At 36.9% G+C, this 25,724-nt stretch overlaps 1 long non-coding RNA gene and 2 pseudogenes across 1 annotated transcript in view; all 3 read right to left on the bottom strand.

The window, feature by feature from the left end:
* Positions 1 to 206: 206 nt before the first annotated feature.
* The window catches only part of LOC150016899 (uncharacterized), a 38,378-nt gene continuing 12,860 nt past the window's right edge, over positions 207 to 25,724 (bottom strand). The window contains exons 3-5 of the long non-coding RNA XR_016510075.1: positions 18,387 to 18,544; positions 1,244 to 1,337; positions 207 to 681 (exon numbers count right to left, since the gene is read on the bottom strand). This is a non-coding gene — a long non-coding RNA (uncharacterized LOC150016899). The remainder of the gene's footprint in view (positions 682 to 1,243; positions 1,338 to 18,386; positions 18,545 to 25,724) is intronic.
* LOC150016900 (ATP synthase F(0) complex subunit g, mitochondrial-like) lies at positions 8,056 to 11,936 on the bottom strand (annotated as a pseudogene).
* On the bottom strand, positions 8,414 to 8,874 carry LOC150016901 (coiled-coil-helix-coiled-coil-helix domain-containing protein 2 pseudogene; annotated as a pseudogene).

Raw genomic sequence — 25,724 nt, 5'->3', positions numbered from 1 at the left:
AGTGGCAAAATGAAGTTGTATCCTTAAGTTGCTCTTTGAAAAACTGCGACAATTCTTTCTGCACAGACCTTCCATTTATCAGATTCCCTCTCTCATCAGCCACTGAATAGAAACTTTATTATGTACCCGTGGAGGAGAAACCATTCCATGGCGTGACCATCGCCTGACTGGGAGCTGGAGCCGGGCCAGAATGGAGATTGCTTACTGCAAAACCCACTTAGAGACTATCTGATTGTGATCGATGTTCGTTCTGACGTCAACCAGCATCCCTTCTGGGCCTTCTACGACCTGCTGGTTCCTGGAACAGATCATTGTTCTGACCTGCTCAAGTATGTAAAATAGTTTCCTGAACCTGTAGCATTCACATACTAGAACCCATGACTATCCCCTTTTTGCCTGTTAAGCAACATCAGGATTCAGGATGCACCACCTACCCTGGATGTAAGTTTCCCCCATAAGCTCAAATAATTACCAGACTGGAACGGCCAGCTTCTTCCTTCATCTTACTCTGCCCTCTGCTTATGGAGGTAGATTTTTAGCATCAGCGCTTTTTCCTGGGTCTGCATGTATGAACAATACCTTAGAAATGTTCCTCTACAACATTTCCTTTCATTTTCCACAAACTTTTTGCCACAAAATGGAACCCAATATTGTTTCCTCTGATTATAAAATCAAAAGACACTGTGGGAGAAAAAAAAGTAAAAGAAATCAGAAATGTACATGAAGGGTCAACTTTGAAGTTGTAACAAACTCAGTTATACAAAAATACAGCATTCCTTATTTTCTGTGACTGACTTGAACTTCTTGAGTTTTCCTTCTACAGACGGAGGACAAAAGTGGAGCAGGAATGAAAACCTGACAGTTAAAGGTATTTCAGTTTTTTCCTGTTTCAATATCTCATTTCAGTAAGTGTATTTAGGCAATCCTCAAGAATCCACTCCTGAACTTTCAGACTTTAACTCTCCTACAAGATTTTCACCTCCACATTCACTTATTCTTACTTCTAATCTTACTGTCTTAGGTGAGGGTCCTACTCCTGACAAATCAAGTATGAGGGGAGAATCAAGATATTTTCAGACATGCAAAGACTCAAAAAACCAACTCAAAACAGAAGTCCTTTGCCTATTTCTTATAAAGTTGCTGGAAAATATGCTCTGCTAAAATAAAAGTATAACCAAAAATGAAAATGGTTTATAGCACAAGAAACAGGAGGTCGAGGTAAGCCAGAGGTGGAAGGACTCACCAGGATGGCAGGGAAGGGAGAGTCCAGGATGACAGCTGTCACCAGACATGAGGGCAAACCAATTCAGATTGTAGATCACATGTACCATGATAGCCTTTTTTAGAAGGTGAAAACAATACAATATTTAATGCATCAGAACCTCTTAAAGGGAGATTCAAACACCTGTCAAAGAGTTTTGGGCTGAATTAGTGATTTGTATATAAAAACTAAACCTATTTTTAAAAGTTGAAAATTATTAATTCCAGGGAAAATAGACATATTTAGAAGTAGAAACCATGGTATACTTCTTGTCTCAGCTGTGAATAGTTATTTACATAGTCATACTCATGTAAACCCTTAATATTGGTCTAACCAAAATTCTGATAGAACAATTTTTGGAGGGTAGGGGACAGGGGAGGATAGAAAGAGGGGAAGGATGAATACCTGTGTGGTCAGTGAAGGAACAGCAAAAAGAGTTAGTTCCCTGTCTTTCACAGTAAGAAACAAATAGTTTATAAAATAGAAAAACCAGGAAATAGCAATTAAGCATCTTGTTTAGAGACATGACAGTAAACATCAAAATAATCAGGTATAAGAAATGAAAGTAGTTATTTCTGAAGAGTGGGTAAGGAGGGCTGGGTTTTGCTGTTTTTCTTAACAAAATGTTGAATTCCTTGACTCTTTAGGCGAAGTGCACTACAATGTTGATAATGATAAAAACAAAAAACGTTTCATGTTTATTCAGTGTTCATAAAGCATTTCCACCTATTGAACCTTACAGATTTTTGTGGGCAGATTTTTCATACCAGGCACACATTGTGCTTTTCTGGATAATGTTAATCCCTTCAAGTAATCTTTCCCTAGAAGGAGGTCAACAAGAGATGAAATTGCTTCATGAACAGGTTTGAAGTTATGGCTAGGTAGAGTTAATGCTGAGTAGATCCTGGACACGAGGATTTCTAGTTTTAATTAAGGGTAGAAATAAAGTGGTGTATCTTTTCCCAACTTCTCAGTATTTCCAAAACTAACCACCAAATTTGAGGAATAGAGAGTGGTGAGAATTATCAGTATAGATGATTTGTTTTGAAAGATTGTATTATTTTTTAGAGACAGGGCAAGGGAGGGAGAAAGAAAGGGAGAGAAACAACAATGTGCAAGAGAAACATCAGTTGGTTACCAGTATAGGTAATGGAGTAGCCAAAGAACTTGTATGCATGACGCGTGGACATGAATGAAGGGGGGGAATTGCTGGAGGGAATGGGGGTACCAGGAGGAGGGAGGCAACGGGAAAAAATTGGGACAACTGTAATAGCACAATTAATAAATATATATTTAAAAATTATCGAAACTTGTATTTTATCTAGTATATTTTCTAACTGGGTGAAAATTTTATGTGCACCTGAAAAGATGTGTATGCTGCCATTTTTTAGTGCCATGTTATATTAGTGTCAATTAGTGCAATTTGGTTGATTTATAATGTTGTTCATGTCATTTATATTCTTGACAATGTCCTTTTATTTGTTCTATAAATTATGGAGAAAGACATGCTGGAGTGACAACTACAACTGTAGATTTGTCTGTTCCTACTTTCTGTTTTTTAATTTTTGCCCTTCAAGTATTTTGAAGCTTTGTTATTAGGTGTATACACATTTAGTATTCTTTATGCATCCTTAAATGAATTCACTCCTTTATCATTATGCAATGTCCCTTTATCTCTGATAATATTCCTCATCTTGAAGTCTACTTTATCATAGATTAATTGCTAATCCAGCATCTTGACAATTTATATTTTATGACGTATTTTTCCATTTAAAAAATTTAACATGTCTTTCATTTTCAGTGAGTTTCTAATTGACAACATATAAAAAGGCTAAACAGTCTTTGCCTTTTACTTGAAATGTTTAGTTCATTTACATTTAATGGAATGATTGATATAGTAGTATTTAAGTCCATCTGTTCACTCCCCAGTGCTTTCAGGTAAGTATTAATTAAATTTTATCTAGGGTTCAAAATTATCTTGGTAGGGTTGGTTCAATAATAACTGCTCCACCATTACAAGAACAGTAATACGGGGTTGCTGGGGAGAGGGAGGTATAAGGGAACTAAATGGTAATGCAAAAAAAAAAAAAAATACAATAAAGATTAAATTTAAAAAAACACAGTAATATAGATAATTAAAAATTATACTTATTTTTCTTTGAGCCTTCCAAATTTGAGGTCCTGGGAACTCATATATCAATTGGTGTGAGTACTATAATTTGAAGATATTAACCCCACTTAGACATATTTCCATTAGTAATAATTTACTCTCTGAGAAAGTAATAGAAATTATGGTTCTCACAATTCTTGTTCAGAATTGCAAGACTGTCCTTTATTTTGACAAAGTACTCTGTCAAAACAGTCAAGTGCAAATTCTTTCAGCTGTGAATCATCTTTCTCAACAAAAGCATCATGATGTAGCTAGTTATTCTATTCATTTCTAAGGTAATGGAGAATTTCTGCTCCCTTCCAGACATCTCTATTTTATCAGTTTTATATGTCAGGCTACCACATATGATTTTGTTTAAAGGAAATGTGCCACTGTTAAAAGAAAATTTTTTAAGGTTTGTAAATCCTAGTCTAGAAAATCTCTTAACAGTCTCTAAAATTCTATAACAATATATTATAGTTTGTTTGACTGTCGAAGAACAATAAATGTATATAAAAATAATTTTTCAGTATATAAATTTCTAGTCCTAGGTGATCTTCAAAATGCTGCCTACTAGTTGATAGCAGGTAGTACTTATAAACAAAATAGTCCTCTGATTTCTTTCTGTTTGAACTTGTCTAAGGATCCATAAAACAAAATTTTCTTTATTACTAATTATGTTGCCATCAATATTACTAGTCTGGGCTTTGGCTGGGTAGTTCTGTTGGTTAGATTATCATCCCAATATGCCAAGGTTGTGGGTTTGATCCCTGGTCAGGGCACATATAAAAATCAACCAATGATTGCATAAATAAATAGAACAAAAAATCAATGTTTCTCTCGCTTTCTCCTCCTTCCTCTCTCTCTAAATAAATAAAAATTTCACTGGTCTGTACTATTTGACATTTTCATAATAGTAATCAAACTAAAAGACAAATAAGATTTGTGTTGATAAATGTAAACTATTCAGAGATAATGTTACTTAAGTTCAAAGGCATGTTTGCAGCTGTACATTGAACTGAGGCCTTCATAATATAATAGTTCAGAACTGTAAGTATGCCACCTTCTAGAATCAGACATATTTACAAAAGATTGTCACAGTCTAAGGGTTTATGCAATTATTTCTCCGATTTCATCATTGTTATCATCTGGACATTCTTGATTACCAGAAGGATGGAAATTTTTTCATTTTAATTGTGATATGGAATTCACTAATCACATGTTGTCATTTTAATCAAGAGGAATGAATATTATAATAAGCATTCACTTAAAGACTCTAGTGAACTAAGGTGCTGTTTATGGAAAACAATGCACTGATATAGGTCAGAATGTTCCCACTTCCTTGGATGTGCTTACTCATTTACTGAGTGAACTCTGAAGGCTTTTTAATGGTAAAGGAAAAGTACTGAGTGCTCTTTTTATTGTGTTAACTTAGAGTACCATGTCTAGTCTTTGGCCCACATAAAAAAGCTATTATAGTCGTCGTCGTCGTCGTCGGCAGCCGTCCGTCTCGAGAGACGATGGTGTAGCTTCTTAAGAGTCTATCTGCACCGCCGAGAATGGCTGTGCAGTCCAACTCGGGAGTGACACGGTATCTGTCTCCTCCCGTGTTGAATCGACATCTTGCGATGACGCTGGAGTGTCCTCTCCAGTGAAGCTGAAACTACAGAGCCTGGGCAGGGTGATATGGAGGGTCTGCTGTTGCCCATGCAGCAGACCCCCCCTCTCTTCGCAGCTGAAGGGTCCAAGGGAAAGACGGAGTCAATACAGCTTGGCTTCAGGTGCGCCGCAGGAGTTGCCGGTGTTGACTACAACGTCAAACCGCCTTAGGGACTCCGGCTCCGGATTTTCTGTCGGGGTTTACTCCCTTAGCCTTTCCCCTGAAGAGGTATGCCGCAAGGCAGCGGAGGTTTTTTGGAGTCAGAGTTTTCCTTCTCTGAGCTATTATAGTACCTGATTTAAAACACTGTAGATTCCCCTTCTTAACTTGTAAGCTTCTTAGTAACACCATATCATCACCATATTATCATATTTTTAATCTTTGTAATCCTGTCAGTGCTGAATGTGTTGCTTTGCATTTTGGCAGGTGGTCAGCAAATGTGTGTTAAATAAATCTATCTTTAGTTGGTAAATTTACCATAAGTACAGTCATTCCAGTAACAGCAAAAACTCCAGATCTGATAGTCTTCCATGTTCGGGATATTATTATTATTGCTGCCACTATTATTTCTACTACAGATGCAATAATTTAAACTTACCTACCAAATTGTGCAACTTTATTGCTAAACCTTCTTTCTGTCTTGTCTTCAGTTCCCTAAACTGTGAAATGAGGGAAACATCTAGTAATACTTGATAATTAACTGAATGGCTGTTATCCACAGAATGTCATACAAATACAAAGCGCTAATAATTTTATTATAGTTGTAAGATCCCCATGAGTGGTCAGGATCTCTAATTCTACAATCATATTGCAAAAACAAGATGTGCACCTAAAAAGAAAAGATACTTCTGTCAGAAGTATAATCACAGATAATCACAGGCAAATGCATTGGTGTCTGCATTTTTCATTTCAAACTGAAGCCTGTTGCTTCAGACACAACGATCTTGCTCTTTATGATATATTAAGGATAGATATCTTATTTAAAAAATGCAAAATAGCTATTGCTGACAGGTATCTTGATGGAAATAAAAAGAACAGTTTTTAGAATTAAAACTAACAAGTAGTATAGTGGCAGAAACAAAGACCAAGAAGTGAGAAAACTCAGCGTATGCTGTCGGTATTAGTGAGCAGATCCGTAAAGCTATTGCAGATGCGGAGGGTAGAAAACAACGTAACAAAGATGAGCTGGAATCAGCTGGGGAGGGCCTTGAATCCTCTATTATCCTGAGCAATTTCACTTGACACTAAGGTGAATGGGAAGTCCTAATGCTGTCTGAGCAGGAATCTGGTTGTTATGTAAACAACATTTGGAAGGCTAGTCTCAGAATGATACAAAGCAGAGACCAAGAGCAAGGGGATAAATAATGACTATTTCTACTTTATTAATGTGAAATATACCATAAATGCAAGAGTAAAATACAATAAGTATATACAGCTTAAAGAATAATAAACATCAGCTTTTTAGCTTTTTAAATACTTTTTCTACTTATGGACACATTTCTGTTATATTTTACTTGCCTGTGCTTGACCTTTATATAATGGAATCATACTCTTGGGTATTTTTCTCTTACCGCATTTTTCCCACTCAGCATTTTTGAGATTTTCATCCATATTCATGCCTAGTTCATAGCTTTAGTTTTCTTTTTTTCACTGCTGTATAATAGTCTATTGTTTGAATATACCACAGTTTTATCCTTTGATGATACTTCCAGATTTTATTTTATTTTTTTGCTATTATGAACAGTGCAGTGAAGAAACTCCTGTATATCCTTACTGGAGTATGAACCAATGTTTCTCTAGGGTAAATGCTATCTAGGAATAGAATTGCTAGATCATTAGAAATGGCATTTTTAAGTTTTAAGGCAATACTTAACTGTTACCCAAAGTCATTATCAAATGTACAGTGCCATCAAGAGTATGAGAGTTTTCTACAAATTAAGTGTCTCTACTTTCTCACCACCATAAGAAAAATGACCAATTGTTACGTCTTTGCTAATCTGATAGGTGTAAAATGGCAACTCATCAGTTTTAGTTTGTATTTCTCTGATTATTAACAAGGTTAAGAATATTTCCACATGTTTATTGTCCATTATGCTCCCCCTTTTCTGAAATATCTAACTATATCACTTGCCGCTTTCTGGTTGGTTTCTATTTCTTTATTGATTTGCCAGGCGGCCTCTGTTTTATATCAGGTTTCTTATATCCATGCATTTATTTTGGGATTAATTCATTTTATTTGATTATTTAAGACTGGTCAACTGAAAAAGTACTTTGAAAGAAAGCTTCAGTAAAGGAATTTATGAAATTCTTGAAAGTCCTCAGTAATCACTGAGGATTAATGTGCCACCAGAGGGAGCCCAAAGGGCCCTCCGAATGTGCAGCATGACAATGATGTGTACAAAGTGAAGTGTAGGGGAGTCTAGCTTTACTGAGCACTTGATGAGCATTTTCCACTATTACTTACATCAAGATCTTCAGGTTTAAAAGCATTTTTTCAGTATGCTCCATCTTTCCTTCTAATATTTTCCTATTTTTATTTCATTTTCCCATATCACTATGGCATAGTAAGATGCATCATGAGATGAAATAACTATTGCCCATAGGACTTTTTTTGGAAGAAAATTATTTTACTCTAATCGATTCACAAATAACAATATCATAGGAGTTGTGTAAGGAGGTCGTACAAACATTTTCCCAGCCCTAAGCTCAATATCATCTCAATGAACTTCTGTATAGTAAGAACATTTTCTTCCATTGCAAATATGAGGCAAGGAAACTATCAATGATAGAGGAGAGGTTTAACTGATAGTTTTAGACTTTCACTATCAATTATATTTTTATATTAAATTAACTTGGTCATAAGAAAACTTCTTTTAAAAACTTTTTTGACATATTTTTTTTTAATTGAAATACCTTTCTGATCACTCATGGTCCAAGAACATTCAAATAATAAATCAAAAAGAAAAAGATGTTAAACACTGACCTTCAGACATCATAGCCAATGATGTCCTACTTGCCTATGATCTCACTAACATAAAACCACATCCACACCTCAGTGGCCACCAAACCATTCAGCAGAGCTTCCTTAACTGTGAGCTATTTGAAGCTGCCCATCTGATCACTATTGACTTTTTATTTTTTCAAGCTTTAAATAGCTGTAGGCATGTGAACAGGGGTCATAGGATCCAGCTCAACCTTGGCATAGTGCCAAAACGTGGCCAAACGAGGCTTTGAGGATGTCACAACAGCATTTACCAGCAAAATGGGCCATGGCTCTAGGATGGAAGGTCTGTGGCCTCAAACCAAGAGATGATCTTCCATGTCTTCAATTTGAGCTTCCTGATTAAGCTAATCCACTTGCAAATCTGCACTGTTTCAGCACCTTGCTGAAACCCTCACAGAGCTTAAGGTCACCCTTGCTCTGGGCACACTTCAAAACTGTCTCATCTCGTAGTGATACAGGCCACACTGCTGCTGTGGCTGCTGGCATGCCAGCTGAGGCTCCTGTTAAGTGATGTCAGGCCTTGACAGCTCAGCGTTACTTCCTCCACCGAAGCCCCCAATGATGGCATAACCTAGCATGTGGCTGACAGCAGAGCCCAAAGCCACTCCTGCTGCAGTGGCTGCCATCTGGGCCATTAGACCTGGCTGCCAGGGTGCAGCAGCAGGTGAGCCAACAGCACATCGCGGAGCTGCTGCTGGTGGGTATGGTGCTGATGCAGACATGGGCACAGCTCTAAGATGAGGTGCCCAGCTGGCCAGAGGGGCCTTATGGGAGAGGCAGCTTCAGGTTCCAAGAGGCATTGCAACTGAGTGGCAGTTCAGCATCCTCAAGTGTGAAACTCAGAGAAGATCACCCCATAGGGTTTTTAAAGGCCTCCTGATTGTCTATTCTGGCAATTTTCAACTGGTGTGCCACAAAATTTTTTAAACATGTAATACCAGACCATTTAGTTGGGAGCACTGACCTCTTTTCCCTTAGATTGTCAAATAAAAGAATGACAACAGCCCACGCAATAGCCATCTGGTGAGAATGCTCTGTCTTGAACCATAAACATGTAGGTCATATCATAGAGTTGCATCTTATTGGTCACATCACATAATAAGGTTGCGTCTGATTGAGTAATTCTTGGCACCAGAAAGCCTTATATACAAGTATAGACACCTGATTTTTTAAAAAGTCACTTTGGACCCAAAATGGTACGTAATTGCTATTATTACTTTTGTTTTATAAATCAGTTAAAATTATACCTATGTTTTGTCAGATCGGCAAAAAAAATTTTTTTTTGGTGTGTCACAGAACTTCAGTAATTAGTACCCCTATGGCCATTCCTCCAACAGACCCAAGTCCTGTCCTGAGACCAAGGACAATGATATGGACCCTGTTCTCTGCTTCTCAAGACACCAACAACTAGGAATGCAGAGTGACTTTAAGCTAGAGTGTTTGCTTTTTTCCTCTTTCCACATTGATTTCTGGGGCAGAGGCTAATCCTCGAATACAGCCAAGCCACAAGGCAAGTCGGTCAGTTGCTTCTCCCTTTGTCCTGGTTGCTAGGAACCTGAGAAATCATTTTATGTTTGATTACTATAGCTTTGCTAAAATGTTTCTTGGTATATTTTTTATCTATTTATTGAATCAATGAACCTTTTTGCTATCCACTTTGGAATACAATATAAAAGATTGACAGAATCCCTGCCATCGAGAACTTATGGTCTTGCAGGAGTGCAGGGCATCGAACGAGTTGCAGATGGGCAAGCACAACAAAAGAAAAGACTGAAAGTAAGCTTACGACATGAGGACTTAACCTGGTCAACATTTTTTCCTTGATATTTAGCTTTTACTCTAGTTGTTTTTGTTTTATTTTATTTTATTTTATTTATTCAATTTTATTTCAAGCCAATGCAAATATCTTTGGTTGTGGGCAATGGTGCGTTTGTGTACGTAATTACACAATCACTTCCAAATATCCCTTCTTTCACAAAGAATGTGAGATGATGGATCATGGAAGTATTTACTAGAATTTCTGAGCTGTGGTTTCACTGATGCAAATACTAACTTAACAAGTAAACTCCAAGTGTTATAGAAGCTGATTCAACATGAGTGTAGAGAATATGAGGGTCAGGGCTGGTGCAAATCCTTAGCCAGTCTAGTGTCAACATAAGAAATGTCCAAACCTATAAGAATTTTTATGAGTTTATTTGAGCCAAACTGATGACAATATGCTGGGAAACAGAATCTCAACAGATTGAGAAAATGCTCTGGAAAAATGGCAGTTTTGCACTTTATTTTATACATTACAATCAAAAGAAGAGGTACAGGGGGTTACATGAAATCCACCGGTGATAGATTAGGGAGGCAGGAGAAAGCAGGAAACCTCTGGGACTGGATAAAAAGTACAATGAGTGACACCTATTTCTTTTTCATAGCTGGGTACAGGATAGTTAAGAGTCAAAAATTAACAGGATAATAATAACAATTAGGGTGCAGTGGTGTGTCCCAGGGGTTCGGAAAAAGGGAAGTTACTTGCCATTCCAAAATTATGTTATCATAGATGCAAAAAAGGCAACAGACAGGCTCGATTAAGGTAAAGACTGACTTTTGTCAGGGAAGATTCTAGACTGCGACATGACTCCCTGCCGTGAACTGCTTTTAGATAAAAAGTTTTTATTTCAGACCGTCCTATGTGGTTTTTCTTTAGGTCCCTGAGTTTGGAAGGCTGCCATGCAGGCCTCCCCTGAGCTTGTCAGGGTTAGTATTTGGCTTCTTTACGTTCACACTCATTAGTCTTAAGCCAAGTCAGCAATTATTATTAGAATTTCATATGTCCTATTGTTTCTAAAAAGCCTATCACAAATGACAGAATTTGAGAAATTTTAGCAAAAGAGCGAAAAGATGTAATAGTGTGTTTCTTCTCTCATGGCTTGCTCTTGATAGGGGGAACTCAAAAGCTAAATTTACCCTTTGCAACAGCATGAATGGACCTGGAGAGAATTACACTAAGTGAAATAAGCCAGTCAGAGAAAGACAAATACCATATGATTTCACTCATATGTGGAATCCAATGAACAAACTAAACTAACAAGCAAAATAGAGACATAACTTTTTGTTTACATCATGTTCCTCCAACGTTTTATTTCAAATCTACAGAAAATGGGAAATAATAATATAATAAATCTACATAAAATATTTGCCTGGATTCACCACTTATTAACACTTTTTTCTCTCTGAACCATTTGAAAATAAGTTGCAAGCATCATGACATTCCTACATAACCCATAATGTCTATTTATATCCAATATATGTGGACAAAAAAGGGGTGGTATCATAAATTCCTAACCGGACACATCAAGGTTGAGTAGGCCAATAACTTCTTTACTGAAAGGTTTTTAAGCAAATTCTGTTCATTGTTCTTGTGCATCTAGGTTAACACACCTTTGAAATGCCAGAAATAATAACCCTCAAAAGCGTAACCACCCTTAAAAAAACGCACAATCTTGTAATCCAATCCCTGCCTTGCTTTCTACCACCTTCATGTAATCTCCCTTGCATTCCTTCCTTAATCTCAAATACATAAAAGAAACTGTGAACCGTTACTCTCTGAAGCATTTGAGATCTTGCTCCCCTGCCCATGTCGTCAGTTTCAGTTCAAATAAATTCTTTTTTAAATAATTTTTTTAGATTTTATTTATTTATTTTTTTAGAGAGAGGGGAAGGGAGGGAGAAAGAGAGAGAGAGAAACATCAATGGGTTGCCTCTCTCATGCTCCCAACTGGTGACCCAGCCCACAACGCAGGCATATGCTCTGACTAGGAATTGAACCGGCGAACTTTCAGTTCGCAGACCAGCACTCAACCCACTGAGCCATACCAGCCAGGGCTCAAATAAAGCATAAAAACTTATCTTCAAGGTTGGACGTTTCTTATGTCAACAGAAATTTAACAATATAGTCCATTCTAGTTTCCTGAATTATACAAAAAATGTTGTTGTGAGCTTTTTTTCTCCAATACATTTTTTAAAAAAGAGAATCACAAAGTTTACTGGAAAATGCATAATTATAATGGGACATTTCAACACATTTTCTGAGGAAATGAAAAACAATATTTGTTGGTATACAACGGCTTACAAAAACAGTAAAATATTTTTTATGGTGCTCACTTTGGCAGCACATATACTAAAATATTTTTAATGAAACACCTACACAGTGTTCATTTGACAAAGAAAAAAAAACCCACATACTTTTAATTATAATCAAACAAAATTAAAAATATACTGAGGGATTACAATCAGCTACAAGTAAAAGGAAACACCCACAGTCTTCCTGATGTAACAGTGGGGAATTGTAACTCACCCTACCATTCCTCTGACACTGTTTCTGTAAATGCTGACTCTGACTAATATGTACTCTGTAGATAAACAGCATGTTTGTATAATAATCCTAGGAACTGCCCTGGCCAGGTGGCTCAGTTGGTTGGAGCATCGTTCCATGCACCAAATGGCTGCGGGTTCGATTCCTGTTCAGGGCACATACCTAGGTTAAGGGTTTAATGCCCATGTCAGAGCACATACAGGAGGCAACTATGGGTGTTTCTTTCTCTCTCCCTCCCCTCTCTTCCTCTCTCTCTAAAAAATCAATAAACATATCCTTAGGTGAAGATTAAAAGAAAAGAAAAAAGAATCCTAGGAACTTACTTTAAAAGATACAGATTCCAACCTTCAGTCATCTCAGTTTCAGGAGATTTGCTGACCTTCAACTGTAAAACCAGGATGATGAACACCAGACCATTGCCTGACCAGTTTCGAGGTCCTTAACTCCCCACCACCACCCTGTCTCCTTGATCTCTTTGTTAGTTTTTCTTCTCCCTATTTATAAAAACCTTTGTCTGCACTGAGCTGTTAAGATGGGCTTTGGGACAAGAGTCTTCCATCTTCTCAGGTGGCCGGCACTTGAATAACCTCTTTCCTTCTCAGCAGCACCTGTCCCACAAGTTTAGCTTTCACTGAGCAGCAGACAGCTGGACCTGCCCACTTCCTTAGTTTGTGGGCTGTGCCAGGCAGTTTCATCTGTACTTATAGCCTTTCCTATCAATTGCTATGGAACATAAGGTTGAGCCACAAATGCCAAATTTTGAACCTGAATAGTAAACGCAAACCTCAAAAAATGAATGCAATAATCTAGCATCGAAGGCATCCATAATTTTGATCTCATTTTCTTTCCCCTATTTACTCTCAAATATTTTTTTATTTTTTATTTTTTTTAATAATGGAGAGGCCTGGCCAGGTAGCTCAGTCGGTTAGAGCACTGTCCCAATATATCAAGGTTGTGGGTTTGATCTCCAGTCAGGGCACATACAACAATTAACCAATGAATGAATAAATACGTGGAACAACAAACTGATGTTTCTCTCTCTCTCTCTCTCTCTTTTAAATCAATAAATAACAAAAATTTTAAATAATGGATAAGAACAAAGCATGTAAATAAATATAATACCCAACGTTATTTGACTTTTTAGTTTTCAAAGACAAGCAATAATCTCCAAAGTCTGGTGTGTGTCCTTTAGGGCTATGTGAGACAAACCATTGGGGTATGGGAGGAAACTATTAATTAAATGTCCATAGTTTTATTTCTCCTTAAAAATGCCTGTCTACTGTATAATGTTCATTATATACTAGTATAGTAATATACATATATAATGTAGAAGTAATTAATATGCAAAAAAGCTTGGAGACCACTCATAGTTTGTACACTTTAATTTAGTACATTTTGTTCATATTCTGAGAAAGCTGTGGGATAAAATTTCATTTTCAAAAGAAGTAAATTGAAATGCACAGCTAGATATAAAATGTTAAATTATTGCATTTGGACTGCTAACATTTGCAATAGTCATTTCTTCTAATCATTTTTACATAGATGAAATCATACCTATGAATATATCCCCTTCGTTTTTCACTTGTAAAGTACATTTATAAATAAAAATACTTGAATATATAAGATCATACATTCATAAATATGAACTTTAGTGATTGCATAACAGCCCATTTTCACATATATGCCCTCACAAACATGAAATAAAACTACTGTGCAGGAAGAATTATAATGCTAATAATACATCTAATAAACCCAACCCAGTTTCTTTTTTAAATGAAACAACTATTTCTTTAAAGCTAGCATTAATTTGATGTGTGAAGATCTTACTTCACATCTATACTTCTGTTCCTGTGAGATATATATACTTGTATATAATATATGTAAGTAGACATAAACACACACACACACACACACACACACAGAAACCAAAGGGAAAATCCTTCAGGTCTATTAGACCAGAGGCTTTGTACCAAAGGAATCTCTTTCCAGGAGGTCTAAAGACACAATGAATGTAACCATGGAGTCATTGCAACTATATTTCTTTCATCAGTGCCCTAAAGCTATTGGCTGAAGTTTCTATTAAAAAAAAAAAGTTAGCCTTTCTGTGTGAGCCACAGAAAAAGAATACATCAAAAGCCAGGTGGGGGTGCAAAGTGAGGAAAGGCTGGCATTATAAAAGAAATTAAGGCCACAAAGTCAGTGGAAGAAAATAAAAGCAAATAGCCAAAACAAAGAGGTGCTATCAACAGTAGTCACTGAAAAAAAAAAAAAAATGTTGAACAAAATAAGCAGCTTAAGTTATAAAGAATAAAAGAGACAGAAAGCACCCTTTGAAACATGAAACATCTATTTTCACCACTCTGATCTTTCAAAGCTCTGTATTCCTTTCTTTGGTCATTTGCCCTAAATTACTGAAAACAAATCCTTGGCAAGAGACAGCTAAATTGAATTCATCTTTTATCTTTTGGTTAAACTGAGATGAGGCCAATAACTTTACCAGCATTTAATGGATAAATTTTTGAATAGGTATGAGGTTCAGTTAATATTTCATCCCAATTAGTTTGAATATGCATGGTGACATAGTCTTACACCAATAAACATTAGGTTCTTTGAACAAACATGATGTTAAAAATGTAGTTTCAATCCTCTAGTAGCAAAACTCATTGATCAGAGACACGACTAAAATTTTTATCCTTTACGATTCATAATTCCCAACATTTTCAATGTTTGGATATTCCAATATTATCCAAAATTTTCTGATTTATAGTGTTCAGCAAATGTGAAATGCTAATAGAAAATCTTTAAAATTATGATTAACTCTCACTAGAATGTGATTGTATATAATAAAAGCGATAAAAGTAAATGGAAGTCTTCACTTTCCAAAGTTCTTTTGTTAATGGCATCAGGAATGTTTCCTAAAACTATTTTAATAGATTCATGATGATAAGGATATTGTAGTAACACTTGACATCTTTAATTGAATGCCTGTTTTAATTTACTGGCCAAAAAAAAAAGTATAAATATGATATACTACAGAGTTGGAGCAGTATTTCTCAAGGACTTAAATGCACGTATCTAATCAATTCAATACAGAAAGTTTATCACACAGGTACCACCCACTTGCACAACTCCAGTTAAAAATATCACCACCAAACCAGTATTACATGAAATGTTAAGGGTCTGCTTTAAGAAGAAGAAGGAAAAACATCAATAATATGAACAATAAAATGGCAATAAATACATATCTATCAACAACTGAATCTAAAAAAACAAAATAAACAAACAAGCAGAATAGAAACAGGCTCACAGACACAGAAAATGTTTTGATGGTTGCCAGATGGGAGGGGGCTCGGGAGGATGGGGGTAAAAGGTAAAGGAACTGAGAAGTACAAACTGGTTGTTACAGAACAGTCATGGGGGTGTAAAGTATAGAATAGGGAAAACAGTCGATAATATTGCAATAACTGTGTACGGTGTCAGATGGGTACAAGATTTATCAGGATGATCACTTAGTAACTTACATAATGTCTAATCATTGGGGTATACACCAGAAACTAATATAATATTGTAGGTCAACTGTAACTGAAAAATAAAAATAATTTTAAAAACCATTAATTCTTGGCTGTGTTTTATTAGACTCTCTCTATCCTTCAGAGCAGCCTAGAGAGAAGTCCTCCTGTCAGCTGTAAAGGACTGAGCTGCCATGGTGTTAGGTGGCCACGCAATGAAGATCTGGGGGTGATCTCTAGAATCTGAGACAGGTCTCCTATGGACAGCCAGACAGAAAATGGGGACCTCAATCCTATAACTGCAAGGAACAGAATCCTGCCAACAACCAGTGAGCCTGGAGAAGGACCCAACCTCAGATAAGACCACAGCCTCAGTCAGTACCATGATTTCAACCTGAAAAAACCCCAAGCACAGAACCAGCTAACCTGTGCCTAGACACCTGACCCACAGACACTGTGAGATAGTAAATGGATGTTGTTTTAAGACACTAAATTTATGGTAATTTGTCATGCAGTATAGGAAACTAATACACAGGCCTTGGGAATTGTGGAATTGGTTTTAAAGAAGTGCTTAAATTAGCTAGTAGGACCAAGAAGAAAAAGAAGGTAAGAAACTGGAGGACTGTGCAATGACCCTGCACCAAGAAGTTCCCTGCAAGGTGGAGATTCTGCTCCCCATTCACAGATGGGAAAAAGAGGATCAGAGAGGCTGGGACTTGCCCAAAGTTACACAAATAGGAAGAACGAGGCTGGGACCTGAACCAGGAAAGCCCAGCTGCCTATGTGTGTGTGTCTGTCTGCAGGTGTATCTGCAGATAAAGAGTTCCTGGCATGTGGGAAAAGTGAAGGAATTGGCATGGAATATAGGGACCTAGAAGGGTCCATTGGGAATTGAGTAAAACAACTGTTTCCAGACCAAAAACAAAAACACACACACACAAATGCATATTATTAATTCTTTAATGTGGCAATTAAATATTTCAAATGTTTATGTTTCCTTTATCTTCATAATATCCCTTTCCTCACCTTTTTTCTTTTTTATAAAAATGTTATGAGACACACAGCAACGATGATAAAGGAATCTAACTTATGGTTCCTCTGGGCTGTAAGTTTCTAAAATTGCACAACTGTGGGGTTTTTTATGTATTTTATTCTTACTTTTAAAATATATTTATTTATTTATTTTTAGAGAGAGGGGAGGGAGAAAGAAAGGGAGAGAAACATCAATCTGGTGTCTCTCATATACCCCCTGCAACTTATGCATGTGCCCTGACCAGGAATCAAACTGGTGACCTTTCACTTTGCAGGACTACACCCCATCACCTGAGCCACACTGGTGAGGGCTTTTTAAATGTATTTTACTGACAAAGTGTCTTTTATGGATCACGTACTTCATAACTACCCATTTTAAATACCCACTTTAAACAAAACTGCCGACAAATTCATTTTATTCTCTAAACTAGTTTTTCTTCAAGTAAGGTACTGAATTATTTTAGGATCTTTCATTGTCCAAATAAATTTTCTTTCAGAGACCAAAAGATAGGAAACTAGAATAAGGGATGCAAGAAAATAAGAAAACTTAAAAGCTACAATGAATACTTCAAAGGAAAAACAAAAAGAACAATTTTAGCATGTCGTAAAGAGATCAATGACAATAACTGACTTATTAAATGTTTCCTATATGCCAGGCATTGGGTTAAACTTTTTACATTAATCACTTCACTTATTCTTCACAAAAATCCTTATGAGGTAAGCATTATTATTTATTCCAAGCGCACACAGACAACAAATAACAGTGCTAGGACTTGAATCTACTTCTACTTGTCTCTAAAGCTTATCTCTTCACCACCAGACATACTGCCTTCAACATAACATGTATTGGAGACCAAATTCTGTAAATGCAATGTAACTGCTCTGAATGACATGGGATATAAAGTAAGAATTTTATACTTTACAAATCAAAATGGAAATGGGGAAGAAAATTTGGAGGGTAATGGACAAAACTGTCTAAAAATTAGTTCCAAAATCTAGTCAGGAATTTTTAGCACTTGTCTGGCATCTGGGGCAACAATACCTGCTTCAGACATAGTAAAATAAGTAGTCTGTGAGGGAGGAATAAAGCCGTGAAAAAAAGCTGTTGGTTTTGAAGCTGTGGAGCCATTGCTCAGGATAATTTGTGAATCATTTTGCAGAAGTCATAAAAATCACATTATGTATTGCTGTAATAAATGATTTTCTTGAGAAATTCTATTAATAGAGCTGATCCTTGAACTATAATATTGCTGAGTACTTTCTAGATCCATTCCTCAGAGATGATTCCAAAGTTTAAGAATCTGAAATATGAGTGCATATTGAGGATCTGAAATTAGTTTTTGTGAGCAAAACATGCAAAATATATCATCGCTACCACCATCGCCTAACCTACCTAGCTACTGCATACCTGTGGCAGCAGGGATTGGCCGTGAGGAGGGACCAAGCGGGATAATCACAGTCCTCTTTGGGACATTTAGCCACAATGTTGAAGAAAAGGCACTCATATTGCTGGGATTGTCAGCTTCAAGCTGCAGATTGCCACCTTTGTCACCATTTGGAGAAAGTCTGTAAGAGAATAAAGACAAAAACAGGGAGAAGACAATGCTGAGAGTGGGTGACAACATTCTAATGGCATCATTTGAGACTCTGAATCTACCTATAGTTGAAGCTGGAGGCATTCTTCCATTTCCCAGTTACACCGCCAACAGTTTTGTGTTTAATCTAGTTTGAGTTGGGTTTCCCCACTTGCAAACAAAAGAGCACCTTGTCCATAGATACACTATCAATACAGTATACTGTAAATACAGTAATACCCACATATTGCTAAAATCTCAGGTGTTTACACATCAGGAGTCTGTAAGCTCTGGCAAATGTATCACAGCCTTTGATTAGGTACAACGAAGCACAACTCCATCACAATGCCCTTGATTTTGAAAATTTTGTTTACATTTCTATTATTTTAAAATGTACTATGCACACAAAAGGCTATAAAATGCATCTGCACAACTTAGAGAATACTAATAAAAGGAACATCAAGATTACAAACAGAAAATTGCTGGTATTTTAGAAGCCCACTTTGTGCCCTTTCCACATCACCTGATAGATAACCACTATATAGCCTTTGGGTAACCACTATATACAGGTGGGGGAAAAGTAAGTTTATAGTTGTGAGTACACAAAACAGTCTATTCTTGTATTATTATTTAGTAATTATTGTATTATTTCTCCCTACAAACAACTGTAAACCTACTCTTGCCCCACCCTGTATATGAGGTCTGTCTGGAAAAAGTCTAGCCATTGTTAATATATGAGAACAGTTTGCATGACATCAATGTAACCTACCAACCAAGGAGAGTGGACTGGAATGTGCATGTGTAAACAATGACAACTTCACTGTACTAGTCAGTGGGGCAGCAGATCCTGTTGAATGAGCATGTGTACTGTGTGGCCATTGCATTCAAAATGAGTAGAAGAGCAAATCTGCATCAAATTTTATGTTAAGCTTGAACGTTCCTCCACAGAAACTATTCAGATGATTCAGAAGGCTTTCAGGGATGATGCAATGAGTGCACTGCAAATAAAAGTGTGGAACAAACACTTCAAAGATGGTCAAGAATCTATTGAAAGTGACCCATGTTCTGGAAGGCCTGCAACAAGCAGAACACCTGAGAATGTTTTAAGGTGTACAGGCTGCAGTCAACATAGATTGGAGAACCGTATGAGGTCCCAAGGTGTTTAATTTGAAGGAGATTGAGGCGTCGTTGTCCTATATATAGTGTTTCTTGTATCTTGTATCTTCTTAAGTAAATGTCTCTGTTTTTCATATTACATAGCTGGATACTTTCTGAACAGACTTCATATATGCTTTTCTTTGGTCTCTATATAGATGAAATCATACTATGTTTTTCTTCTGTGACTTGAAATTGTCCTCTCAAAAAATGTTTTTTTAAAACAAGCTTGTGATACTTTATTTTATTCATTTTTTTATCCTTACCTGAGGTCATGCTTATTGATTTTGGAGAAAGGGGAAGGGAAGGAGAAAGAGAGGGAAAGAAACATTGATGTAAGAGAGAAACTTCAATTCGTTGCTTCTTGTAAACGCCCTGACCGGGGACTCTATCCGTGACCTTTTGGTGTACAAAATGAGGTTTCAACCACCTGAGCCACACTGGCCAAAGCAAACCATAGGCGTCCCAAGCGGGAATTGAACCTGGAACCTAGGTACGTGCCCTGACTGGGAATCAAACTCCCAACCTCTTGGTATACAGGACGATGCTCCAACCACACTGGCCAGAGCTCAAAATTCTGTTTTTGAGAATCATCTATGTCAATATGTAGAACAAAAGTTAATTAATTTTTACTGCTGTGTAGAGTATTCCATTGTGGGAACATACAATTTATTTGTCTGTTCTACTGTTGCAGGACATTTGGGTTTCCCACTTTTTGCTATCACAAACAATGCCTCTATGAACATTTTTACACATGTTCCTAGGGCACTTGAGCGTGAGATGTCTGAAGATGTACCTAGAAGTGGAAATGGTGGGTTGACGAGCATGTTTGTGTTCTTTCAAGGAAATGCCAAACTATTTTCCAAAGTGGTTGTGCCAATTTAGACTCCTATCAGCAATGTGTCAAAGTTATGATTGCTCCACATATCCTTGTCAATTACCTGATATTAACCAACTTAAAATTGTTGTGAATAGGTAGTTCTAAATTTTCATTTCTCGGATTATTAAAGAGGTTGAGCATATTTTTACATGGTTATGAGCCATTTCATTTTTCTTTGGTGAAATGACTATTTGTGTTTTGTATCTATTTTTTGTTCTGAAGTCTGCTAAACTAACCCTAATTTACTTTTGTGGTTTGTGCTTTTTCTGCTCAATTTAAGAAATCTTTCTCTATCCCTACTAATATAAAGATATTTTCCTACATATCACTTAAGAATTTTTATAATTTTTCCTTTCACATTTAGGTCTCAATCTATATAGAATCTTCTTTTGCATATGGTATGAAGTAGTGACACAATGCTTTCACACAGAGATTCACAATGGCCTCAACTATATTTATTGAATGCCCATTCTTTCTCCCATGGTCTGCAATGGCCACTATGCTTCAGGGTTCTGTTTGTTTGGTCTTTATTCAGCTCCATCGATCTTTGTTTACAAGTACAATTTCAAGCCAATTCCACTTTGCCTTACTTAGTAGAGCTCACTAATAAGTCTTGTTATTATCTGGTAGGTCAAGTCTTCTCACCCTGTTCTTCTTCAGGAGTACATGGAAATCTCTGGCCCTTTTCTTGCATATATCGTTCGTTCGGCAGCCGTCCGTCTCGAGAGACGATGGTGTAGCTTCTTAAGAGTCTATCTGCACCGCCGAGAATGGCTGTGCAGTCCGACTCGGGAGTGACACGGTATCTGTCTCCTCCCGTGTTGAATCGACATCTTGCGATGACGCTGGAGTGTCCTCTCCAGTGAAGCTGAAGCTACAGAGCCTGGGCAGGGTGATATGGAGGGTCTGCTGTTGCCCATGCAGCAGACCCCCCCTCTCTTCGCAGCTGAAGGATCCAAGGGAAAGACGGAGTCAATACAGCTTGGCTTCAGGTGCGCCGCAGGAGTTGCCGGTGTTGACTACAACGTCAAACCGCCTTAGGGACTCCGGCTCCGGATTTTCTGTCGGGGTTTACTCCCTTAGCCTTTCCCCTGAAGAGGTATGCCGCAAGGCAGCGGAGGTTTTTTGGAATCAGAGTTTTCCTTCTCTGATGTGCCCTGACTGGAAGATCGAACCAGCGACACTTAGCTCGCAGGCCGACGCTCAATCCACTGAGCCAAACCAGCCAGGGTAACTTGCATATATACTTTAAAATTAACTATAATGTTCTGCTAAAAAAGAAAATCTGTCTAAATTTAATGGAATTGGTAGGTAACTTTAGGGAGATCTAAAACTACAACTGTTAGAGTCTTATCTAATAACATGCCACATTTATTTATTTAGGACTTTAATGTCTTTTATAACATTTTATAATTTCCTTCATAAAAGAATTATACATGTTTTATTAAATTTATTTCTATTTACATTTTTTTCTGTTGCCACTGAAAATAATATCTTAAAAAATTATATCTTCTGATATTTGCTATTGAATCGCAACTGACTTTTGTATATTGATTTTTATACAATCTTGTCAATCTTTTATCAATTTCAATAATTTATTTTTAAATTTTAAAAAATGTACACAATTTTATCTTCTATGAATAATGGCAGTTATGTTTCTTCTATCCCTATCTTTGTCTTACTGAAGCAACTAAAATTTCCAATACAATGTTGAAGAGAAGTGATAATGTAACCATTGTGGCTGCCTGGCACTATGAAAGCCAATACATGAGAGGCAAGTGCTGATGTAAAGGAAAGTGGTTTATTTTCAGGTGTGGACCACCTGGAAGATGCGGGACTCATGTCTCCAAGCCCATCTCCACATCTTAGTGGAGGCAAAGGTCTTTTACAAAGAGGGCGAGGGGAACAGAACAAAGAGATGAAGAGAAGAGGGCTGAAAGGTTCTCTATGTGCAGACTAGCACAGCCCATTTTGGTAAGGCAAGTAATGTTCCAGTGTGCATCATCCTGGTTTAGTCATGCTGGCTTCAGGTCATCCTGGCTCCATGGATGAAGGTCAGCAAATCTCCTGGAGCTGGGATGCCTGAAGGTTGGAGTCTGTATCTTTTGTTCCTAGGATTCTTATACAAACGTGTTTTTCATCTACAAGCTACGTATTAGTCAGAGTCAGCACTTACAGAAACAATGTCAAAGGAATGGTAGGGTAAGCTACAATTTTCCACTGTTAGAATAATAATGGGTACCTTTTACTTGTTCCTGATCTTAAAGAAAATGTTTGATGTTACTATTAAATAAAATGCTTGGTATAGGTCTTTTGCAGATAACCTTTTATCAGGTTAAGGAAGTTCCATTGTAGTCTTAATTTTAAAAAAATTATTGTGAATGGCTGCTGAATTTTATTGAATATCCTTCATTTACTGATATGGTCATATGTTTTTCCCCTTAGATTCAATAATGCGGTACATTAATCAATTGTCTAATATTAAATCAACCTTGTGTTCCTAGGACAAATTCAAAGAGCTAGCATTTTTAATTTACTGTTAGATTTGATTTAGAATATCCACATTTCATTTCATGAGTGCAAGTAGCCAGTAATTTTCCTTTCCTTTTCTGATTTGGGTTCTCAAGGCCATGTTAGTCTGATTAAATATTACCTTTTGGAATGGTACATCTAGAAACTATATAGCTCTTGAGTCACCCAAATAACAGAATAATAAATTAAGTCATAGTACATAGCCCAAAGCAGTCATTCAATCCACTTCCAGTAATATACTTAAAAAACTGTGCAAGGTACCATTTATCTATAGAAGAGGAATATATACATTTGAAGATACAAATATTATTCCTCTATCAATGGAGAGTTCTGAATTATATCAAAGATGAACCAGTTAAAGAGGGCATGTAAGGCAGATATAGTCAAAGTAAATGCTTCCACATATACTATCACTCTTTATATTTTAATTTTCTTACACACTTACGTAGGATTTTTTCTGGCTATGTAGTAAAAGGAAAACAGTACTCTACCAAGTAATTTAATTCTCATTCCAGCTCTACTACCTTCTAAGTTGCCTCAACTATAAAATGGCGATAATTCATTATAGTACTTTTATTAAGGATCAAAAGAAATAATGTATATGAAAGTCAATGTTACATAAATGTGCTACTTAAACTATGATGTATCATTATGCTCTTTATGTTTGGTATTCTTGATAACTCAATATATAGGAGTATGTCATTTAACTTCTTTTTAAATTAAATATATTTTTGGATGAAAACGGATCTACTTTTGGAAATCTAAAGTGGCTAAAATTCGTTGTAGAATTAATGTAAAAATATAGAAAAATGGAATTTTTTAAATGTAAGTTTTGAACTCAGAAGATTGTTCTGTCCTCCTCAGACACTAAGTAGAAATGGTATGAGTTTATAGCACTCATAATCTTATTTACCAAGTAATCTTATTTACTAAATAATCAAAACAATAGAGACCTACTTTTGAAGTGATGTCCCACTTCTGATTGATACATGAACTTGTTTGTGGTGTTAAAATTTTTCATGACGCTTGTTAATTAAGATGGTAAGAAAGATTTTATTCAAGAGGGATTGCTATGATGGAGGTTTTGCAGTAGGAGAGAGAGTGTGCTCAACTCTGAATACAATGATGAGTGAGGATTTACAGCCAAGAGTACAGCAGCGGTCAGTGGATGGAAAAATTACTAAGGGTAATTCTTGCTATATCAACTCAACAGGCCAGAGTAATAAGCTTCCAAGGATGCAGGATGAGGAATTTGATCTGCTATCTAGGGTGATCAGATACCAAAGGTGCATGATTTTCATTAAACGGACTCAGCAGGATCCTAGCAAAAACTGGACTAAGATATAGAGGGCAGATCCCAAACTTGGGACCTAATTGAGAAGAGGTCTCGAGAAGCCCAACTCAGGTTTGGTCAAGGAGAAAGTCTTTGTCAGTGGCTGTGATATCTGTCCCTTGAGTTGATGGTTTAAATATCAGCTTCTCCTAGTGTCAATGCAAGTAATGTTCAAACCTGCAGATGATTTTTGTAAGTTTATCTGAGCCAAACTGACAGGAATTGCCAGGAAGTAAAATCTCAACAGATTGAGAAAATGCTCTGGAGAATGGCAGTTTTGCAGTTTATTTTATTATTTTATACATTACAATCAATGGAGGAGCCAAAAGGGGTGGGTTCAGTAAAATTCATTGGCGGTAGATTAGGGAGGCAGGAGAAAGTAAAGGGAGGGGAAGCTCTGAGACTGAATAAAGAGTAAAATGGAGAGACACATACATCTTTTACATTGGTAGGTACAGGAGAGTTAACAGTTAACATTTAGAGCACACAGAGATGGTATGTGGGCAACAAAGTAACAATGAGGAGTTCATGCTCTGGGTCTAGTGCTCTAGTGGAAGACTGTGAAAATTGTGCCCTCAGGGGTCTGGAAAAGATTACTCTGACATTCCAAAGATATGTTATCAAGATAGACAGGTTTAATTTAGGTCAAGATTGACCTCCGTCAAGGAAAATACTGGCCTAGAGTGTGACTACCCGCCAGGACTCACTTTTAATTAGGAAGTGTTAATTTCAGACTATCCTATGTGCTTGCTTTCAGTCTCTGAGTTTGTAAGGCACCCCCTGCAGGCCTCCCCTGAGCCTGTCAGGTTTAGTATGTGGCCCCTTTCTTGTCCACACTAGCCTCACACTGAGAAAATCTAAGGTTGCTCCATGCTAACCCTCCTTGTTACCCTTGCTGCTGTTTACCTTTACAAGTTTAGTATCTGGCAACCACTCTTATTCTCTGAAAACAATAAAATGGCTATGCTGAAAATAAATTTTTAATTACTGGAGTCTGTCCTGTATGGACTAGATGTGGGTGTGTCAGATGAAATAACTAAGTCTAGGTGTTGAAATGAAACTCAGATAGGCTTGGGCTTGACATCCAAAGATTACTAATACTTTCATTCCTCAACTGGAATCTGAGTATGAAGTAATGCCTCCTTCTTTTATTTGAAAATGCTGAACTTTACCTGAAGGCTAAGAAGTTCACCCACCCATTTGCAAAAATACTTTATTGCAAGGAACCGCTCTTCCCCAGATGACTTAGAAAAGATTCTTGGCTTGTTTACC

The sequence above is a fragment of the Furipterus horrens genome, unplaced genomic scaffold (genome assembly GCF_987537825.1).
Source record: "Furipterus horrens unplaced genomic scaffold, mFurHor1.1.pri manual_scaffold_3, whole genome shotgun sequence".
Lineage (NCBI taxonomy): Eukaryota > Metazoa > Chordata > Mammalia > Chiroptera > Furipteridae > Furipterus > Furipterus horrens.
Note: the sequence above shows the minus strand (reverse complement) of the source record. Positions and strands in the feature narration are given on the sequence as shown.